At 35.6% G+C, this 24,071-nt stretch overlaps 1 protein-coding gene and 1 long non-coding RNA gene across 3 annotated transcripts in view; one reads left to right on the top strand and one right to left on the bottom strand.

Annotated features, from left to right (window-relative positions):
- LOC311072984 (uncharacterized protein) overlaps positions 1-24,071 on the bottom strand; it is a 1,552,487-nt gene that overhangs the window by 633,494 nt on the left and 894,922 nt on the right. The gene's annotated exons all lie outside the window — the stretch shown is intronic.
- Positions 12,634-22,469, top strand: LOC311073561. 2 transcript variants are annotated; one of them, XR_014604169.1, is made up of 4 exons: positions 12,634-15,082; positions 20,046-20,127; positions 20,913-21,002; positions 21,144-22,469. It is a non-coding gene; the product is annotated as an uncharacterized lncRNA (long non-coding RNA). The 2 variants fall into 2 exon arrangements; XR_014604170.1 differs by having other exon boundaries at positions 20,050-20,127.

A 24,071-nucleotide genomic window follows, 5' to 3' on the forward strand; every position in this document is an offset into this window, starting at 1 on the left:
CTATATTAACGATCTCTTTAATAACTTTTCTGGGCCAGCAAGTTCCAATCCCTTAGAAGCCTATGGAGGAGTGATCCAGCTCTCAGATTTCATCAAAAATATCTTAATTTGTGTTCTGAAGATGAACGAAGGTCTTACAGGGTTGGAACAACATGAGGGTGAGCAATTACTGACAGAATTTTCATTTTTGGGTGAACTATCCCTTTAAGTATCAAAAGTAAAAAGTAAATGCATTGTTTTATTATTGTTGTATGTAATACTTACAGTATCTTATTCTTCTGAAGCAACCTAGTGAATACACCTACCAGTTAGTGGTGTCTGTGGAGATAAGGGCTTTCAGAATGTTATACAACCAGAAATTGTAGAAATAAATGACTGAATTGACAAAAAAAAAGACATAATCATCTTAATTTTTCTTAAATTTAACACTCATATCATCCCAACAAAAGAAGTGCACATCTATGTGTATCCATTCATGCACATTTGAATCAAGTGCTCCACAACCACAGCTGTACAACTGCCCAACAGCAATACACTGCTTTAACACACAGCGATACACCGGTTTAACACACAGCAATACACTGCTTTAACACACAGCGATACACTGCTTTAACACACAGCAATACACTGCTTTAACACACAGCAATACACTGCTTTAACACACAGCAATACACTGCTTTAACACACAGCAATACACTGCTTTAACACACAGCAGAACAGAAAGAGCTGTCTGCCATGGATGCACACACTGCGCCGAGGATCTGTCTTCATCCAGTTTGCCTCCAGTTGATTGAGAAATACAGAGGGGTAAAAAGTACGATATTTGTCTTTCAAATGTAGTGAAGTTAAAGTAAAAAGTTATACTACTATAATACTGAAGTAAAGTACAGAATCAGATACTCAAAAAGTGTACTCAAGTAAAGCCACGTCATGTTCTGTGGACGCGTGCGGCCGTGCACATTTTAGTTGCCTTTAAATTAGCGGTTTAAAAACCCTGCGGGTGATACCGGTGCGTCACACGTCGATTAACAGGTGGGAAAATATCCTCACCGCCACAGTCCTAGTAACCACATCAGTTGGCCAAATCCAAATAAAATTTCATTTGAATTGTAAGGGGTGTTTTAAACTTTTTCTAATCCAATCGCGGATGGAAACCCGAAACTGGAAAGGACTGCGCATGTGCAATGATGTAGAAATGGTGTAATGAACGAGCTGTTGTTAATAAATGAGTGTCCTGTCATCCTAAAATTCTCCTACTCGTCGTTTGTGAAGTGGAGCTGGACGATGTCCCACCAGTGCTTGCTTCAGACTCTCATCCACAGATGCTTTGTGTTAGGAGCGGGAAGAGGCGCTTATAAGCAGCACAACACAACGGTTCATGTGCTTGTTTCCTAATCAGGACCTGAAATAAATACAGATTAAGTCTGCTCTTTAAAACCAGGAAAAGAGGCAAATTTTAGGAAAATGGTTAGTATATGCCCCAACAGCGGGAAACTGTATATTCGTGCAGTGTGTGCGATTTGAAGCTCGAATCACTTTATTTAGCATCCATGTAAACGCTATTGGATTAATCTATTGGGATAAATTAATTCTGATTGAAACAAAACGTGTCCCTTTAAACGAAGCTATTGTCACCAAAAACAGGCCCTTTACTGGTCACCATTAAGTTACTGTTCGTCGATGTATTTAGTGAAAAGTTAATCCTTAATTGAAAATCAAGTAGGCCTATATTCATGTGTGAAGCCAGTGGATCAGACAGAATGATTTATAAACCAGTTTAAATAATTACAAATTAGGAATGTTAATTTGGTAAATGATTTGCTTGTTTTTGAATATTTCAAATAATGTCAAAGAATGTGGTTTAAATGTATAAATTAAGCTTTGACTTCGGCAACATTTGATTTTTGGTTTACATGTCCTCTTGTAATTGTGTTTTTCACTAAGCCCAGATTTCTGTTGTTTTCTTTACAGATCCCGTGTTTTAAAAGAAAGAATTGGGATCCAGTTGCAGTGACTGTGTGTCCGTCGCCATGAACGGTTGTGGAGAAAACACTGAATCTCTTCTCACGGAGACCTGAGTGTCTTAAAACACTAAATAACATTACAGGCACTTTAGCCAAGTCAGTCCAAGTCAGATTTTGTGCATATCTGATCATATTCGGTAAATGTGAACTGCAAAAAAAATGTTCCGTACTGCACCTTTAAACATTAGCCTCAGGTCTCACAGAACAGGCTTAAACTAGTCCCAGACTCAAATACATGCTTCAGCTGTTTTACCTGAAAGCAACTCACATTTCTAAAAACATGTCAGTGTTTTTAGAAATGCACCATTGTCCAGCACCATGGCTATAGATGTAAGACAACATCTGTGTTGAAAACCCCTCGATGAGGCTGGTGTTGTTTTTTGGTCATAGACACTAATGCAGGTATTCCAGAAAATAAAAAAGACAATCATTTAAATCAGATTCCAATCACAAAATATAGCTGCAAGCAGCCATTACCGGGGCCAAGCAGAATAAGACGACAAGACATGCCAACATGTCTGAAAGTGTCAGACCAACTGCAACAATGAGCAATTAAAGACATTTAAAGAGGATTTTAGGCAAAATGCCTGAAAAATCATAGAAACAATAATTAAAAATATGATTTGATGGATTATCACTTTCGACCAATAGGTGGCGCAGTTACAAAACTGATGTGATGTGGTCAGAGTGAAGTGACAATGACACATACAAAGTTTGGTGTCAATATGTCAAGGCATTGCAGAGATAAAGCCTTAATTAGTGCTATTAGCATCATGCCTCAACTTTGCTGCTGCGCTATACGAAAACGGTTTCGTCTATCGACACGAAATCCATAACTTTTAGTCGGCATGGTCTGGAGATGATACGATACGATTCGATTTTGGTGAAAATCGGACAAACGGTCTAGGAGGAGTTCGAAAAAGTAGGTTTTGACTGAAAATCAAGATGGCGGACAGGAAGTTCGGCCAAATAAGGAAAACTTGGTATCTATGCTCTCGGCTTGACCCAAGGAATCTATTAAGTCCACAGGCATTTCAATAGCCAGATTTATTCAAAAGTTATTAGCCTTTTTGGAAATGTTGTTATAACTTTTGACCACTAGGTGGCGCTGTTTCGAAATATTTTGAGTACCTTCAGGGGATGGTGTTGATGGCACATTCTGAGTTTCGTAATATTACACCAATGCATTTGTTTAGTATAGCATTTTATTTCACAAAACTGTATTGAAGTCAATGGGAATTTCATGTTTTGTTCTATTATAGCGCCACCAAGAGGCTCAGTCCCACAATTTTTTTTATGTGTCCTCAGAGTGAGCCCATACATATGTGTATCGATTTTGGTGAAAATATCTCAATTCACTTCAGAGTTATAGACATTTATATGAAAAAACACGTAAAAAATTACTGACACATGACTTTGATTGAATTTTACTACCCCGTACTATCAATATTTTCGCATTTGGGCATTGGCATTTAGCTATCGACCTATTTTTCCAAACTTCTGATGGTGGTTTCGTCTCGATCGGACAAACGGTTTCGAAGATATAGCCTAATGTTTTTTAAGCCCTAAATCACAACGCTACACAAACCGTAAGGCGAAACCTAGCATGTTTGGTATCGTTGGACTCGGCAACGATTCAGGAGTCTAATGAGATGAGTTTCGTGAAAATAAGTCGACCACACCCAAAGTTATAAGCATTTGAAAATTCACCACTAGGTGGCGCTGTTTCGAAACTTCTCACACTTCTTCAGGACATCGTGCTGATGACCCATACCAAGATTCGTAACAATCCGTTCATGCATTCTTAAAATACAGCATTTTAGCACAAAATTCAAAATGGCCGACAGTCAAAATGGCCGATATGGCAAAATTGGATATCAGTCGACTCGGCATGTCGCCCTGAATCTAACAAGACCAATTGTATGATTTTTGGACAAACTGTTCAGAAGTTATAAGCAAAAATAGCCATTTTTCATATCTCCGGACCAGTAGGTGGCGCTGCGCCGAAACGCAGCATGTAGCCTCAGGTCATGCTTGTGATGACATGTACCAAGTTTGGTCTGAATACGATAAACCGTTGCGGTGATACAGCCTTACGACTGTTTTTGCAGGCGCTACGTAAAATTTGTTCGAGCGTTTATCGAAAACGGTTTGACGAATCAATTTGAATTCCATAACTTTTTGTCAGCTCTGCCTGTAGATGATCTGGTTCAATTTTCGTGCAAATCGGACAAACCGTCTAGGATGAGTTCGAAAAAGTAGCTTTTTCTAATGATTCAAAATGGCGGCCATATTTTTATTACGGAAAATGAAGCCATAGGGTGCAATCGAATCGGCATGAGCTCAGGAATCAGAGGAAAAAAGAATTTTGTTGATTGGCCTTACGGTTCAAAAGTTATTAGCAAAATAAAAGTGAAACTTTGGACAGGTGGTGGCGCTAGAGGGAATGACTTAGAAACACCAAAATTGGTGTATTTAATGTTGGGACTGTCCTCTATCAGAATGTCAAACCAAAACAACTTTCCCGCAATCGGTTCTATGGGCTGCCATGGACGCCCAGTCGGAAGCGGAAGAATAATAATAATAAGAACCGGAACAAACACAATAGGTGCCTCCGCACCTTCGGTGCTTGGCCCCTAATAATAATAAGAACCGGAACAAAAACAATAGGTGCCTCCGCACCTTCGGTGCTTGGCCCCTAATAATAATAAGAACCGGAACAAAAACAATAGGTGCCTCCGCACCTTCGGTGCTTGGCCCCTAATAATAATAAGAACCGGAACAAAAACAATAGGTGCCTCCGCACCTTCGGTGCTTGGCCCCTAATAATCTGATTTGGATCGAGTGTGAATGTAGTCTTAGATGAAAATGAACTGCCAAACTATCAGATGCTGTTATTATTTCAGTGTGGTGCTCGTGCTGAAAGTACAGCTGAAGTATGAGCACACATGCCGCCTCACATGCATCCGATCGCAAATTCAACTACACACACAATTATGTCAAAATGCACATTGTGTGGACTGGGGAGCATTAAATGTATAGTTTATGGTCCTACACGAGCGAAAAACAAATGGGAGAAAATCAGATGTGTAACTATATCTGTGGATTTATTCTTAAATGGAGCAGCCTCTTAAACTGTTGCCATACGTTTCATTAAGGTTAATATTTAAAAAAAAAACACTGCTTTTGACAATCACTTTTTATTTTTAATATAAATCAATTTATATTTAATTCACACAGTGAAGACTATATAGTGTTGTTTTTTTGCTTGTTTTTTACATTTTCAAAAATGCCTATTTTTTTACTACATGTTAAATAAACCTATGCTATTGTACCTGGAAAAACTTTAGTTTATTTAATTTGTATATCTTTTCCTATTGTTTGTAATTTGCTTCTTTGTTCCTATTTTAAATATCAAAAATAAAATAAAATTGCTTTAATACAGAAGTGTGTGTGTGTAATGATTGTAGTCAGCTTTAATGGACTTCAGAACAGAAACAGCCGTTCACTGCCATTATCAAGCTTGGAAGAGCCAGGACATTTTTTAATATAACTCCGATTGTATTTGTCTGAAAGAAGTATGTCATGTACACCTTAGGATGACTTCAGGGTGAGTAAATCATGGGATAATATTCATTTTGGGTGAACTATCCCTTTAACTTGTGTAATAATCAAAGCACTAGCCTCAGCTTTATGAAAGTTAGAGGGAAGCAGCAGTGGCGCTTCTAGACCACGGTAACACTCATCTTAACCTATTTTCAGTAGTCATTTTTCAGCATGTCATGCATCACTGCAATCTCTAGAAGTAAGCTAATAAAACAATTTCAACTCGAATGAATTTGTCATAATGTTTCATTTATTTGACAAGTAATTTTCTATTGTAGAGTGATATGATTATCAATAATGATAATACAATTTTAGCATCTAGCACATCTAGGCACTTAAACTCCTAAGTGCCAATTTTGTCATTGTTTTGGAGCAAACCGGCTTATTAATACCTTAAGACTGACATATTCATACTAAAAACAAAAAAACTTACATTTTTATTTCAGGGGGTCTTTAAATACATTTGTCTATAGTTTAAGATGACAGCTGTTATTGATGCAATACACGTGTTTCAATTTAAAAGTAGGCTACATGAACAAAAATCAGACAAAGTAACATTGAAGTTATTTCATGAAAATGTGGATTTACACCTTCACTACACGAATTATACTGTTAATATTTACTTGTAAGCTGGTATTGATGCTAATAATCTGTATTTTTAATTGTTTTAAGAAGTACAGTTATACAGCTTTTATTATATTGTTGAGATTGCAGGTTTGATGTATCAGAAAGGAACAAAAGCTTCTACAGCAGATCTTCAGTCAGATCCACACATTATGATTTGTGTTAGGATACGCGTATACTTGCAGTCTTTATAAAGGGAAAATAATTGGTCTGAATTTGGTTATCATGAGAGATTCTCACACAGATGAAGCACATGTCACCACAGGGGGTGGTCTAACTGTGCATGTGCAGTATGAGTGTCATCAACTCCTTCTCTGATTGGAGAAAAATGACATGTTGCAACCATCCCCTGTTGCTCCCCTACTTTATTGTTTTTAGTCATAAGTTCTGTACACTAACTGCTATTACCGATTTCAGTGTCTGTTTTGACCATATAGCCCTAGTGTAAAAAAGGTTATAACTGATATCCGTCCGCAGGGTTTCAGTAACAATGCACCCTGTTTAATTTGTGACATATTAAATTAGGCTATTTATTTATAAATAGTATATTTATATATTTATTTTTCAGTTTAAGTATAGTTTAAGTTTTCAGTCTATTGCAAGGCAACATTTCCAATTTTCGCTACCTATATTAATATTATAGGCCCGTTTTATGTATCCTAATTTCAGCTTTATTTCAATTAACTTAAAATGCATTAATAGTTTTATTTACTAATTATTTAGGCTGCTGGTCCGGGACACCATTAGGCCGGGAGTCGCAAGTTTGATTTGCTACATATTCCCGCTTTTTGGTCTTCTTTTCCTGACTATATAGTCCATGTCATGATGATAGAGTTATTGACATTTCAGCACTTTGTGACGACAGCGACATTAATGGTTTTATGCGCATATTCGCACGCGTAGAGCTCGTGTGAATTGCACATAGAAAAGGAATTACATTTACAATATGTATTTTTTTCCGCCGCTAATGGTCGCTTACTTGTCACACTCATCCGCATACATTGGATTGACTGAGAAAAAGCATACCGGTATAAATAATCATTCAACTCTGGTCAGCACGAGACCCGGGAGGCATAGAGTTAACAGTAGTGTTACAAATTAATGCCATGGCCATACGATGACGTATATTCCACTCCTCCCTCCACTGCTGTACCTGTACGTTCGGTAGTGCGCGCATGCTCAGTATCCACTCGTCATACTCGTGCTCACCACTTCTCTCAGCACAACATGTCTCAGTTCAGTGAACTGTTGGATTTACTGGAGTAACATATATGCCTACTCCGGAATATCGGTTTATTTTGAGTCGAAGGGACTGTCAGGACTCAGGCATGTCCGAAAGTGAGTAACTTTACTTTAGTAACTTGTGGATCATTCATTGCTGACGCAAGACGCAAGACACATCACTTCCCTCCAGTTCAGTATGTGGTCAGCTGACAGCTATAGCACACTTTTCTTGGACCTCTGACGGATTAATTCGAACTTCATCAGTTACTAAAGTTTGTCAAACGAATAACTAAAGTCTGTTACAGCTCTGAACATTATGGTAGAAAAATCAATAATAATTGTAATTTTCTTATGTTTTATCCTGTGCCATTCGGTCAGTGACATGATCACTGCTGCACAGATAAGTTTTCTAGTCTATTATCTTGTTATAGTTTTCTAGTCTATTTAAAAGAATGTTGTGGTCAGTGGTGTCAAATGCAGCACTAAGATCGAGTAACACTAATAGCGAGATACAACCATGATCGAATGATAAGAGCAAATCATTTGTGACTCTAATGAGAGCTGTCTCGGTACTATGGTACGGTCTAAATCCTGACTGGAAATCCTCAGATGTCATTTCTTTCTAGAAAGGAACACAGTTGTGAGGATACTGCCTTTTCTAATATCTTTGACAGAAAAGAGAGATTCGAGATCGGCCTGTAATTGACTAATTCTGTAGGATCAAGTTGCGTTTTGTTAACAAGCGGTTTAATCATAGCCAGCTTAAAAGTTTTTGGTACGTATCCTAGAGACAAAGATGAATTAATGATATAAAGAAGAGGATATGTGACCTCTGGGAGCATCTCTTTCAGTAGCTTAGTCGGTATAGGGTCTAACATACATGTTGTCGATTTAGATGATTTAACGAGTTTGCAAAATTCTTCCTCTTCTATAGTAATGAATGAATCAAGTTTTTCTTCAAGGAGACTACAATGCACTGCCTGATGCGATACTGTAGTAGACGGTTGCATAGTTATAATTTTCTCCCTGATATTATCAATCTTATAAGTAAAGAAGTTCATAAAGTCATCACTGCTGTGTTGCTTGGAGAAGTCACATGATTTACTTGTTAATTTATCCACAGTATCAAATTAAATAGCTAGGGTTGTATTTGTTTTCTTCCAAGAGAGACGAAAAATAAGCATATCTAGCAGCTTTAAAGCCTTTCTGTACGCAATAATGCTTTCTTTCCACGAAATGCGAATAACCAGAGAAGAGATGTTGCTGCAAGAGGGATGGGAGGATATTCTAAATTAAGATTAGCAGAAACATGGAACTATGTCACAATCACAAGCAGGTTCTGAGCCATTTCAAGATGTTTTCAAAGTTGCACGCTCAGTGTTTGGCAGACTCCTCCTCGTTGGCACACGTCAGCATGAATATCACAACAGATAGGCCTATATTATTTCTATTGCGACATCGAGTGAGATTTCCAGCAAAACATCTTTCGAGTTCCACAGAAGGCGAGGACAAGAGCGTGAATCAATGATTACACAACTTTAATTTTCGGATTAACTGTTCCTTAAGGATCTGTTCATGACAATAATTGCCAATTAACCCTATAAAGCTACTGTATAATGTTTGATGCCTGCATTTCTTATGCCTCTAAATGATAAAAAACTTTGCTGTCGCACACAATCTCCTCCAGTCCTTCCGTCGTCTGGTTGTTTAGACTCTTTGAGCAAGTAAAAGTCTTTTAGTATAATTGTACAAACATCCTTCATCTCGTGTCTTTCTGCTGTCAAACATTTACTGATTTTTGTAAAGTAAACGTCAGAATATTTTTGATATTGTTAGTAATATTTCAACTGGACTGAAACAACTTCAGTTTACTTGATTATCAATCATCATTTATTATAAAAATCACGAGTATCAAATATGATCATCAGGTTTTTGAGGAAGGTTTATTTGTTCATCTCTCAATCATCATTGTATTGCATTGCATCATATGCATTGCATCACTATAAATGTCAATATATCTCAAAATCTCTCTCATCTCACAAAAAACCCACGAGATGAAGATGCGTTAACTTCACTTTAAAACTTTGTGGGAGTAGGTAGAGACAGATGTGCGATTGTGTGGTCTGATTATGAAGGTATTTTTGGTGCAAAACAACTGAACGCCTGTGACAGTGAAATCTGTAGTTGTAGTGAATAGCCACACATGTGTATCAGTAAATTTGAAGTCACAGAGAGAAATGTTTTAAGAGTTGCAAACTTGTAGACTTTTTTCTCTTCCACAAACACAACACAACAGTTACACCTTCTCAAATTCTTCATTGCAGGTGGACAAATCCTATTCTACAAATCACAAATTAAGAAACTCGTACGCTCACATTTTTGCTACAGTTGCTGCAGTGAATATGGTGCAAAACGCATTCACACACCCGCATCAAAAAATGTGAAGTCACGGAGAAGTTTTGCTCATCCGCAAATCAGTAGCCTATGTGATTTCGTCCAATGAGAGTTGCACATTTGTAGAATATTCTCTCACAAATGTCTTGTATATGTTTCTAGCACAAACACAAGTACATAACTACAACTGCTTGAATCTGCTGCGACGAGTCTCAAACACTGTTTTTCGCTTACAAGTGACAAGTTTCGCGCGCTCTCCCTTTTGCACCATAATCAATGCAAAAGTGAGTTGTGCATCTGTAGCGGCAGTGGGCGGAGCCAACATGAATATTAATGAGTTTCCCGGGCATGCGCGCGGATCTGATCATTTTAGTTCACGCTCCTCGTTTCTCAGCAGGTTTAATGGATTATTTCAAAAAAGGTAAATATAGTTTTAGCGCGAACTTAAACTACAATTGTGTATCGTTTCGTAGGGTTTATAGTGTTTTTATTAATTTGCACGTTTTGTGCATTCATCAATGACTGAATGATTGCAGGCATTTACTTCGTGTAGGCTATAAAGCACAGCAAACTTCAACTCGTTAATTTCGTTGTACTTTTCCTTTGTACATTGCAATGCTTTAAAACTGTCTTTTGTTATCATTTGTTAAATGTCACTGCAATAAAAAAATAAAATATTTTTTTACAAACAAAATATAGCCTAAATTTACAAAAAAATATCACAAGGTATAAGGTTCCACTTTTACCATAATTTTACACCTGAATGCAACACTTATTTCTACGGAAGCGTATTGCATTCACTTGAGAAAAAAAAATCTACTCTGTTTTTCTGAATTAACGAGTTAATTATCTCAGAATTACGAGATAATTTTTCATAAAAAAAAGTTTTTGCTGTTTTTCTGAATTAACGAGTTATCTCAGAATTACGAGATAATTTTTTCATGAATAAAACGTTTTTGCTGTTTTTCTGAATTAATGACTTAATTATCTCAAAATAATGAGATAATTTTTCATTAAAAAAAATATTTTGTTCTGTTTTTCTGAATTAACGAGTTATCTCAGAATTACGAGATAATTTTTCATGAATAAAAGTTTTTGCTCTGTTTTTCTGAATTATTGAGTTAATTATCTCAGAATTATGAGATAATTAAGTCATTAATTCAGAAAAACAGAGCAAATTTTTTTAATGAAAAATTATCTCGTAATTCTGAGATAATTAACTCATTAATTCAGAAAAACAGAGTAGATTTTTTTTCCTCAAGTAAATGCAATACGCTTCTGTATATTTCCAACAGAATAGCAGAGATAGAATATTCCTAATACATGAACCATTACCATATAATTTATTTATTGCTAAGCTCTTCTGATACCTTACCTTATGAAGCTGTCATCTCTGGCAATAATCTTTGGGAAATAACTCCACAGCCATATCAGTGTCCAAATAAACATTTTGCACACTACACTGATGTTTCTCTTTGTCATGTTCTTTCTTTGACCTTATGTGTTGCACTGTGTGCCTGGATGATAATCACACAAATGCATGATCTATATTGTTGCACAACAAACACTCATTCAACATTTTTTAAAAGTCATAAAGTTCCATAAACATGTATGTTCTTAATTGGGCTTCAATTAGAGGCACTTCTGATTTGAACTCTTGAAAAATCAAACCTTTAAACTTTGTTGGATCGATGTTAAAACATGACATTCTGGCATTTTCATCACTTAAGATTTGCATGACAAAAGTTTGGAATCACTATGATTTAAGAAATGTTATGCTTTTATAGCAGGCAAGCAAGGATGCCTAAAATTGATCACAAATGAGAGCGAAGACATTTATAATGTTACAAAAAATATATAATTTTAAAGAAATGTTGTTCTTTTGTACTTGCTATTCATAAACAATCCTGAAAACATATGCTCCATAATGATTTCCACACTTCATTAAGCAGCACAACCATTTTCAACTGTGATCATAATCAGAAATGTTTCTTGAGCAGCAAATCAGTATTAGAATGATTTCTGAAGGGTCGTGTGACACTGAAATAGAGTAATGAGCTTTGCCATTACAATAATTTTTTTTTTAAACATTAAAATAGAAAACAGTTAATTAAAAAATATTTCACAATATAACTGTTTTTCAGATAAATGTGTCTTGCTGCCTTACTTAGAGGTAGCCTACCTTACCTTAGAACCTTACTAATACCAAACTTTTGAACAGTAGTGTATATATTATTATATCAAAACCAGCACAAGCACACCTTGCAATCAAAACATTAAAAAATATATATTGTTACATTATTTTGCCAGTATGTATATTTGTAAATATAATTTTTTTAGAACATCAAATTGGTTGCCTGTTATATTCTGTACAAGAATGTTAAGTGTTCTTTTTTCTCCTCTCATTTACAGTAACCTAGTTGTACCAAATGTAATTTATCCACTTTTGTCCATATACAACTTTTGTTTAATCCAAATTTTACTCATGTATTAAAGCAACACATTCATACTTGTGTGTGGTCTTAAATGATTTGGCTTATTTAAATGAACAAGAATTTAAGAACAATCACACCAGGATATATAGCCTATATAATAAAAATAAGTGTTAGCCCACAGATATAGAGGGTTTATTTAATTTATTGCAATCAACAAATGATAACAATTCGTAAAAGACACAGTTTTAAAGCTTCGCAAGGTGCAATTTATACGACGAGTTGAAGTTTGCTGTGCTTTATAGCCTACACGAAGTAAATGCCTGCAATCATTCAGTCATTGATGAATGCACAAAACGTGCAAATTAATAAAAACATTATAAACCCTACGAAACGATACACAATTGTAGTTTAAGTTCGCGCTAAAACTATATTTACCTTTTTTGAAATAATCCATTAAACCTGCTGAGAAACGAGGAGCGTGAACTAAAATGATCAGATCCGCGCGCATGCCCGGGAAACTCATTAATATTCATGTTGGCTCCGCCCACTGCCCCTACAGATGCACAACTCACTTTTGCATTGATTATGGTGCAAAAGGGAGAGCGCGCGAAACTTGTCACTTGTAAGCGAAAAACAGTGTTTGAGACTCGTCGCAGCAGATTCAAGCAGTTGTAGTTATGTACTTGTGTTTGTGCTAGAAACATATACAAGACATTTGTGAGAAAATATTCTACAAGTGTGCAACTCTCATCGGACGAAATCACATAGGCTACTGATTTGCGGATGAGCAAAACTTCTCCGTGACTTCACATTTTTTGATGCGGGTGTGTGAATGCGTTTTGCACCATATTCACTGCAGCAACTGTAGCAAAAATGTGAGCGTACGAGTTTCTTAATTTGTGATTTGTAGAATAGGATTTGTCCCTGCAATGAAGAATTTGAGAAGGTGTAACTGCTGTGTTGTGTTTGTGGAAGAGAAAAAAAGTCTACAAGTTTGCAACTCTTAAAACATTTCTCTCTGTGACTTCAAATTTACTGATACACATGTGTGGCTATTCACTACAACTACAGATTTCACTGTCACAGGCGTTCAGTTGTTTTGCACCAAAAATACCTTCATATTTCCCAACCCTGTTAATCAAACCGCTTAGAACACATTTATATAGACACTTGATATTCCATCTTATTAGATTGTTAGTTTAATTGCATTTGATCGATTTTACTTACAATAAAACATTTGCTATATGTTTGTAAAAGGTGTATTTATGCATTTTTGGCCTGAGTGTTTGTTGCATTACACTGTTCTGAACAGCAGGGGCGCTTGCCGAAAATGAATCGAAACAATGAATCATTTTGCGAGCGGTTCAATTGATTCGAAGCTTAGTTTCTCCCATCCCTACTCGACAGACTGAACAGAAAAATGAGCCAGAGGAAATTTCCACTTCAATGAAGGTGGAGCCTCCGAGCACACATATATATCATGACATGCCTATTGCCTAGACACCTCACCTCAGAATAAACAATGATAGTACAAAGATTTTTACCGGCCGGAGCGATCAGCCTTTTTACCACTTTCCCGGAGACTATTTCGCTGTTTCGAATTGTTTAGAGTTGCAACAGAAAAGGGCTGTTTTTCCCAAAAGCATCGAGAGCTAGTTAACCGTAGAGACTATTGATGGCAATTATTCTACGATCAAATAGGCTTTACGATGCTTTTGGGGGAGCGCAGCCCAGGCCGTTTATGACGCACATTTAAAAGGTAAGATAAGACGTTTAAAGAACAAATTTATATATTATCACTACATCTGAATCTAATTAACTTGTGTATTAAAGATTACTTAGTTTATTATTGCTCTCTAAATTAGTAAATTTTGGGGATGTTATCAGATTATAGATTGTGGTTTAGATATGTTATTGGATAAAGTAATTTATCAAACCACAAACAGCCTATTAATGATTAAACCCGTTCTATTAACAGTTTTATCCATCGTTGTGTAAATAGAGAAAAAGGTTCTAAAACGGGTTAAATATAACATTGAGGCGTGTGATATGAGAATATCCTTTTTATTCCTTATAAATTAATGTGAAATAAAGAATAAAATTCATAGGAAAGAGCATATTGCTACAAATTAAGCTAAATTGTTTGGGTGGAGTTTAGGCATTGAGATTATGTTGACTATCTGTATACCATGTTTCAGCTGAGCTGATTTTTTGGATTAATGTTAAAGGGAAGTTCATAAATGAGATAAAAAAAAACTGCTAAAAACAAGTTTAAAAAGGCAAGCAGTAAAAAAAAAAAAAAAAAAACATACGTGGATGGGATGGGGGAAGGAATCATACTTAATACCAAAATTGTATTATATTCTACTGTATATAATATCATTTTCCAGTTTTTGTCTTCTTCTTTCAACACAAGAAGCACAAAGGGGATTCAGTGGATCCTGAAGACTCCCTGCACTGACCGCTATAGCGCTGTGGATTTTAAGCCTTTTTTTTTATTTTTTTTTATAAACTTTTATAAACATTAAACTTCCCAGTGTTTGTCTTTGTGAATTATGGTATAGCACCCAATGTTTAGTTATATTTAGATTGCTTCTGCTGTCTTGAGCCACCATGATAATTTTCTTCCCTGTGTCAGTAGTAGCTTACATTCACACTGCTTTCTCTGAGCAACTGGATCCTCCTCATGCAGGACTGCAAACCATAGAGGAAACCACAAGAACAACATGGCGGAAAGAACAGGCAAAAATGCTTGACATGCAGTTTGTTCCAAATGTATAAATCAATTTTTATTACAGTTCAAATGTCTGTCTATATGTGTGTGTGTGTGTGTATAAACAGATGTTTTTTATTTAGACTTGGATATAGCATGTATTAATTTATATAGTGCAAGTACAACTTTTAAATAACCATAAATTGCTCAATTTTCTAACGATTTTCAAACGGTTTGGTTTGTTATAAACGTCAGAGATGTAGTTATGACACGGCATAGGCTCAGGGCCGGATCTACCATACGGGCAATCTGGGCACGTGCCCAGGGGCCCTTGAGCAGACAGGGGCCCTCCGTGGTCGGAGTTTTTTTTTTTTTTTTTTTTTTTTGTGCGCTGCTACATAAAAATAGTATACACAGGCTTGGCCTCGATCTTGATAATTATCCAATCAGAATAAAAAAGTGTATATTACATTATATGATCTCTTATTCATGCAAATGCCATTAAACAACTAGCGACAAGACAAAAGTGTGACTGTGACACACACACACACACACACATACATACATACAGAAAAACGCGCGCGCGCGCCAGTATCGTGCGCACAGACAGCACGCCAGAATACAGTTATCTTTCGAGCTTGAACTTACAATAACACACACAATTATGCCAAAATGTCCGTTCTGTCGAGTATCTTCATAACATAAGAGCTAGCTGTCTTAAGATGAATGTGAAGAGTTAAGAGAATGAGGCGCGTGTGAGATCAGCGTCCCTGTCAGCTGCGGCTCGTCTTAAAGAGACAGCAGCAAATAAAGCTTTCTGTCAGTACAGTTAATCAAAGAACAAAAAGAACAGAGAAAATTACTCACTGCTGTTGACTAAAGTTTTTTTTTTTTTTTTTTTTTTTGCTATAATAAGGATTAGTCTATATTTAATTTATAATTTATGCAGTGCAGTTTGATAACTTTATTCAATTTCGGTATATGTCCTAGGTCTACCTAGACAGGCACAAGTAAATATGACATTTATTTTTAACGCTTGTATTATTGAGACAAATAACAATATTTAATTTTTAAAAAATATTATTTTAATTTGAAAACACTGTGCATTCAGTTGTTGTTTCTAGTTTGAGTTGAGAAATAGGCTACAAATTTCAGCATTATCACTAATCTGTGTGTGCATTTTACTTGAGAAATAAGCAAGTTAACTCATGAAAGCATTTGTTTACTATATCGCAATCACATATCACAATATTGACCTCAATAATCACAATATGACATTTTCCCCAAATCGGGCAGCCCTACTTTTCAGAAAAATGTACTTTTTTATCATTGTCTTGTGAACTAGTCATTCAGCTTTTGATCAATAGTGATTGGCATGTTAAATCCCACACCTGGTGGGCCACCTGTGTGTGTGTGGGGGGGGGGGGGTGCCCAGGGGCCCCTGGGGGTACTAATCCAGCCTTGCATAGGCTACATATTAATAATTATAACAATGGACTTCCATATGAAAGAATTATAGCCACGTTAATAACGTTTGTAAGAAACCAAAACCGTTTGTAAATCTGTCAAGATTTCAGCGAGATAAGAGGATTTGTGTGCGTGCTGATCACTCACCTTAATTCACAGCTTCCCTGATAAGATGGCCGCCGGTGATGCCGGAAGTGACTCCGCCTTAAGACATCTAGCCTTTATATGATATCTATGGGGGGCCAAAGTCTCAAAAGCTCAATAAAATGGGTTGAACCTGACATGGTCTTCCATACTTTTTATTTGTGTATTCTGTTAACTTTGACCCTAAAAAACAATAATTGGAGGGTCTGCTCTGCCTGAAACATTGCAGAATTTTTTTTTGTGTGTGTGAAAATCTTTCATTTTTTATAGTGAAAAAAACCCCTCACTTTTTTGAAGAAAATCACTTTTTTACGAGTGAATTTTTTTTGTTGAAAATCCATTTTTTGATAGAAATTTTTGAAAAATGAAAATTTTCCTCAGATCCTCAGTGGGTTGGGTGCTGTCAATAAATGCATTCCAGATGCACAGAACACATGTGCTGACAACATCCAATGAAAAATATCTGTCAGCACATGTGTTCTGTGTGGAATGCATTTATTGACAGCCAACCCACTGAGGATTTGAGGAAAAAAATAATTTTTCACATTTTTCTGATAAAAAATAAAGGGTGCATACACTAAAATGGATTTTTTTTTTTTTAAATACACTAAAAAAAAAAAAAATGTCGCGATATTTCTGGCAGAGCAGACCCTCCATTATTGGTTCTTAGGGTCAAAGTTAACAGAAAAAAACACAAATAAAAAGTATGGCAGACCATGTCAGGTTCAACCCATTTTTGAGACTTTGGCTCCCTGATTAGCTACTGTAAGTTATTTTGTATGTTGTAAAAAAGAGATTGGTGTTTATAAGTTTAGAGAGAGAGAGAGAGAGAGAGAGATTAACATTTCCTTAATTAGCTAAAGCAAACTAAAAATCTAGCTAAATCTACATCAAGATGTTAGGTCTGGTAACTCACCATAGAGCTGGTAAGTCCCGCCCATCCGTAAAAAACCCCAAGTGGACCTCTAGGTTGAAAAATCGTCAAAGCAAGTGAATGAGAGAAAATAATTATGTTCTGGTCCCGTTTGAATTGTGCCATGATCAATGTAAACATACCCCACTAAACATTGGACGTCGGATAGACGTGCAGATCATGTCTATATTGGGTCCGTCGGTCCATGACCAATTCTGGACATCTATTCGACGTCCAAACTAGGTCCACTATTTGGACGTCCAACCATGACCCAACTTGGACGTCATTTTGACGTTCAACATTGGACCTTTGAACTGGGTAATTTTTTTGGACGTCATTTGGACAGGAAATTTACATGAATATTTTTTTATTTATTTACAAATATCAACATTGTTATTATCAACATGATTAATACATATGAATACAGATTATTCATAATTATTTAAGATCATTTTCCAAAAACTCTATCATACAAAGGTGTGATGCTGTAGCTCAAACAGTAGAGTGTTGGTGCTTGCAGTGTGTCAAGATCACGGGTTCGATTCCCAGGGAAAGCAAGAACTGATAGGAATGTAAATGTGTAATGCAATGTAAGTCACTTTGGATAAAAGCTGTGTGTGTGTGCGTGCGCGTGTGTGTTCTCACGAGGAGAAGCCTAAAGAAGCCGCTGTTTTGTTTGAGGAGAAAGTTATTGAAGAGTGTGTGAGAGAGCGCACTGAGCGCGATTATTGTTTGGAAAAGACTTATCTAATAAAACACACGATCCGCAAGCCGACCCCGTCTCCTTCCTTCTTTCCACAAACAAACTTTTGTGGACAGACGTCAACATTAGACGTGCGGAAGACGTCGAAAAAATACGTCGCCTGGCGTCACAAAACAAACCCTTCAGTGGACCGAATTTGGACGTCCAAAAATTACATGAAAAAGACGTCACTCCGACATCATATTGCGCAGTGGGACTGTATGTTGTCTGTGAATTTTTTATATAGTTTTTCATGTTACGAGTTTGACAATATATTGTATGATTCTTTGGCTAGCAGTTGTGGAAAAGACATAACGAGAAAGACTACATGTCGCCTATGTGACGTCACCCCATAACACATTTTCCCTCCACTTGTCAAATCACGGTGCTAATGCTGCGATAATCTATGGAGACAGATCGAGATGCCTGTGTGTTTTGTACCCAAATGTCACCATTCAAACCAAATGGGCTGTTCTTTCTTCAGATTCGCGTCGAAACCAGCGAAGAGTTGTAGTCCACAAAGTGCTCTCACACCAAGTCTAACCGTATCAAACTTCTACCCGCTAAATTGTAGCATTCTTTACACGAATGAAAAAGACAGCCGTTTATCAAATTTTTATTTCAAAAAATTTTTTTCTCATAATTCTGAGATAATTAACTCGTTAATTCAGAAAAACAGAGCAAAAACTTTTTATTCATGAAAAATTATCTCGTAATTCTGAGATAATTAACTCGTTAATTCAGAAAAACAGAGTAGATTTTTTTTTCCTCAAGTGAATGCAATACGCTTCCATAGTACAGCAATGATGCAGCATTTATTATTTATAAACGATTAGCTAGATAGAGCTAGGGTAGGTAGATTTCAATTCATTTATATATCAGTGGATGGGATAATTTATTTCGAGAGACAAAAAGTTCTTGACGGTAGGTTGATTAGTACGGAAGCGTATTGCATTCACTTGAGGAAAAAAATCTACTGTTTTTCTGAATTAACGAGTTAATTATCTCAGAATTACGAGATAATTTTTCATAAAAAAAGTTTTTTCTCTGTTTTTCTGAATTAATGACTTAATTATCTCAGAATTATGAGATCATTTTCATAAAAAAAAAATATTTTGTTCGGTTTTTCTGAATTAACGAGTTAATTATCTCAGAATTACGAGATAATCTTTCATGAATAAAAGTTTTTGCTCTGTTTTTCTGAATTATTGAGTTAATTATCTCAGAATTATGAGATAATTAAGTCATTAATTCAGAAAAACAGAGCAACATTTTTTTTTATGAAAAATTATCTCAGAATTCTGAGATAATTAACTCGTTAATTCAGAAAAACAGAGCAAAATCTTTTATTTCAAGAAAAAATTATCTCATAATTTTGAGATAATTAACTCATTAATTCAGAAAAACAGAGTATAGATTTTTTTTCCTCAAGTGAATGCAATACGATTCCGTACAAAACAACAATAACTAGATGACTAAATTCGTGGTGTCGCTGTACGACAGGCTTCCCCTACTGGACGCATCAGGAACAACAGGGGCGTAAAACTGCAAGTTTCTGCATTCCAGCGCCGCTGCCCCCTCCCTCTCTGTGTGTGAGAGTGAATCCAGGTTTAACCACTCCTCTCTCTGTGAGAGTGAAAATAACCCCTCCTTCTTTCCAAGTGTGTGTGTGTGTGTGTGTGTGTGTGAGTGAAAATAACCCTCCTCCTTTCCCTGTGTGTGAGTGTCAATAACCTCCTTTCCCTGTGTGTTTTATAAGACAGTGCTTCTGGATTGACTCCAGTCTGAGACAGAAACTCAGAAGACTCAGAATTTTGAGCATGTGTCGAACTCCAATACAAGTAAGTAATCACATCATTTTTATAATGTAGCCTATTTATTAAAACTTTCAATACATTATTGCAAAAAATAAAAACATAAATATAGAGCGATGTTTAATGTTTTTCTGCAAAACTTTGAACTATTTTGTTCAACAATTGAAATAGCCTATTACAACTTTAAATGTGAACTGTTAAACAACCCTATTGTTTTATAGGCTATTATTTGCTCATGCCATTATTAATCATAAAGCCTGCTGTTTAAAAAACAGCAACAAGAAAGTTGATGGGGGGAAACCATAAGGTGTTATTATTGTCATGTTGTTGTTTATAATAATCAGAGCTGAGTGAAAGGAGATTTGCTATTGTTTGGTGGAATTTTGTAAATTTTGAATTAGTTTCGAAGAACCAACGCTACTCGCATACTTTTTAATTATTACAAAAAAACAAAAAACAAAAAAAACGCTATTTTCCATATATTCAACTGATAACATACCTTGGCGTTTAAAATAAGCCTAATTCAGAAATTAACAATTGTATTTTTTATTAAATAACCTTAACAAAGATGAATAAATGCTGCAGTAACAACATGTTAATATTGCTCGTTGTTAGCTAATGCATTAATTAATATAGCCTACATTATTACTACTTTATTAGTAGTAATACTACTTTATTATTATTACTTTATTATTATTATTACTTTCATTACTGAATTACTTTCAGTCTTAAAGTGACAGTATCAGACATGGTATGTCTTGGCCCTCAAATGGCCCTATAACTGTAGTAATGGTGTATCTGTCCCTCTCCAGGCTCTTCAGTGTGGAGTGTTTGTCCATCAGTGTCCTGCTGTGTGTCTGCTCTCTGGAAGATGATGAGGACTTCTGTTTGTTCCTCTGAGGGTATGATTATTCTTTAAACAACATATTATTCATTTATTAACACACTCGCGGTCAAAACATGAGTTTAGTGTCATTTGTTTCTGAATGAAGATCTGCACTGAAATAATAGAGTGTGTTTAAGTTGATGCTCATCTTCTGTAGAAATGGATCAGTCTCTGGATGTCCCTCTCTCTGTAGAGGAGACCCGAGCAGAACCGGCCCAGAGTTCAGTGCGGCCATGCTCATTCACACACGAGGAAGAGTGTGTGTGAGCGATGATGAGCAGCAGGAATATGAACTAGATATTCACATGTTTCTTTTGTATTAAATATTTTCTGTGATCACTTATTAAAAGAATGACTACAAAAAGCATGTTTCATTCCTTTTCATAGTTTCTTATTCCATAGCTTTTTCCCACACAATGGAAGTCAATGGTGCCCTACAACTGTCTGGTTACCAACATTTTTCAAAATATCTTCTTTTGTGTCCAACAGAACAAAGAAATGTATACAGGTTTGGAACAACTTGATGACAGAATTTTCATTTTTTGATGAACTATTACTTTAAATGGATTGGCATCTCTCGCATCTCCACCTGTAATGCTGGAGTAGAAGGATAATCTCCACAACAAATTATTAATGCTTGTGACTGAATTCTCTCTAACAATTTAACTTCTCAGCTCATGAGCACCTGCCCGTTCAGAAATGAACATTTGTATGTCTATTAACTAGCCTATGACATGTATTAATAAATGCAATAACAAATAAATATTGCTGTGTTAGTTCATGTGAGCTAATGATGTTAAAATAATGGCTTTATTATGATTATAACAGGTTTATTATTTTCCACCCTGATAATTTTTCTTCACTCTCAACTTTTCTCCAACAGAGAAAGTGGTCAATCATTCCTTTTTTACAGTCCGTTTTGTATTCTGGTGTTTCGCCTATAGATGGCGCTACAGTGTAAAACAAATAAGTCATGACTTTTTTTCAGTGCACTTTTTTTAATTCATATTGGCCTATTTTTTTGAGACCTTCCCTGCATGGGACACACCATGGGGCCGTCCTTTATCACCTTTAATAAAGGCGCTCTTCATGATCTTCTCTGGCCTTGCACACACTGGAAGCGCCGGTCTTGCGTGAGAGTAGTAGCCTACTCTTTCACCTTCCTCAGGTGTTTCATGCATGTGAGTTACTCTTATACCGTAAGGCCACCCTAGTCTCATACCAATGGTTGTGGGTTTGATGTATCAGAGATGAACAGAAGCTTCTACAGCAGATCTTCAATCAGATCCACACATTATGATTTATGTTAGGATACGCGTATACTTGCAGTCTTTATAAAGGGAAAATAATTGGTCTGAATTTGGTTATGATGAGAGATTCTCACACAGATGAAGCACACAGATCTTTACACAGGCATCGCTGTTACAGCACTTTCTTTCAGAAAAACTGGCTTGTGGTTACAGAGTTGAAGTGTGTTATATTGAAGTGTGTTATATTGAAGTGTGTTATCTTGAAGTGTGTTATATTGAAGTGTGTTATATGAAGAGGATGTTATATTTGAGTGAATTTCTCTGAGAACATTGATCTCACAGCTTTAACAGTCTGGATGACCTAAAGAGCAGATTCAGAGCTTTCCAGAGATACCAAATGTTGTGAGGTTTTGAAAACTCCCTCAGTCTTGACTCAATTATCAAATGTAGCACTCTTATGGAAATATGAAAATATTTTGTAATCATTTAATGGGTGATCGAGCTTTTTCTTGCTCCAAAACTCCATATGAGATTAGACATGCTGAATCTTGTGCTTTTAAATCCTTGCTTAAAACACGCTTTTTTTTTACTTGCTTAAATGTGATTTTGTAGTATATTGTATATTTTGTATGTTTAGTTTAGGCTTTTGATGTTTTTATTTCTCTTGTAATTTATGTATTTACTTTTTACCTTTATACATTATATCCTTTTCTGTGTGAAATGCCTTGAGAATCAACATTTAAAGGGGCTATATAAAATAAAGTTTATTATTATTAAATCTGACTCATTTGCAAATGGTTTATCATAAAACAACATCTCTTATGTGGTTTCTAATCAGAATATGACTTTCTGTTACGAAACAGGGCATTGATTTCATAATTCATACATGACCACTGTAAAGACATCAGGACTTAAATTATGTTTATCAGGCATTTCAAACAAGTGAAATTATTTATTAATATTCTCATGAAAATATTCCCAATCATTACATTTTCCCATTATTAAATGTTATGTTGCCCAAATGTTACACATTTATGGCTTTTTTACCCATATTGCATAAAGTAAAATGGGATATCAATTCATTCTGTTATAACTTTCATATTTTGGAATCATCTTTATACAAAGTTTGGGGGTGAGAAAAAAAAACTTAATATAAAAACTGATTGGTGAATGAAAAAAAAATATATATATATATAATTTATGCCTATTTGTGTCTTTTCATTTTCTTAATAAATGGGTCCTGGTGTCCTCTACAGAACACAGAGCATAACAGGAATAAAATATTTTTTTTTCAAAAATGTCTATTCAATTAGTTTTTTCTCCAAACAATGTAATGAAAAACTAAATTTGCAACAACAACAAAATATATACATATTCTGGTTCTCCGGATAATAGAGTGGAAGTGTTCTTGTCCCCATTTACCACAATGAAGAGTTCATGTCACTTGCTAAAGCAGATCTTCAACCGGATACCAGATCTTGTGGTTAGAGATGAAGTGAGCAATTCTGTCAGTTCTGTGTGTGTTTGCAACTGTTTTTGTGGAGTATATATTTCTAAAAACCAAGACCACGTAAAAAAAATACTGAGCCATAATAAAGTTTTATAAATTTACTATAATTCATGACAAATGTTTTTATTTTCTATATAACCGTAATAGCATTAGCTTTTATTTAATGTTTACATTAATATTTCTTAAAAGACATTGTGAAACATAGGCCTTTAACCAGCGCTGGCCAATAGACCCCAGACCAGTTTATGAGCCACACACAATAAATATATAAGTAAATTCATACATAAATCATGTATACAAATTGTCAGTATTTGTGTGTTTGAAA

Source organism: Abramis brama, assembly GCF_963993115.1.
Source record: "Abramis brama genome assembly, chromosome: 22".
Taxonomy (NCBI): domain Eukaryota; kingdom Metazoa; phylum Chordata; class Actinopteri; order Cypriniformes; family Leuciscidae; genus Abramis; species Abramis brama.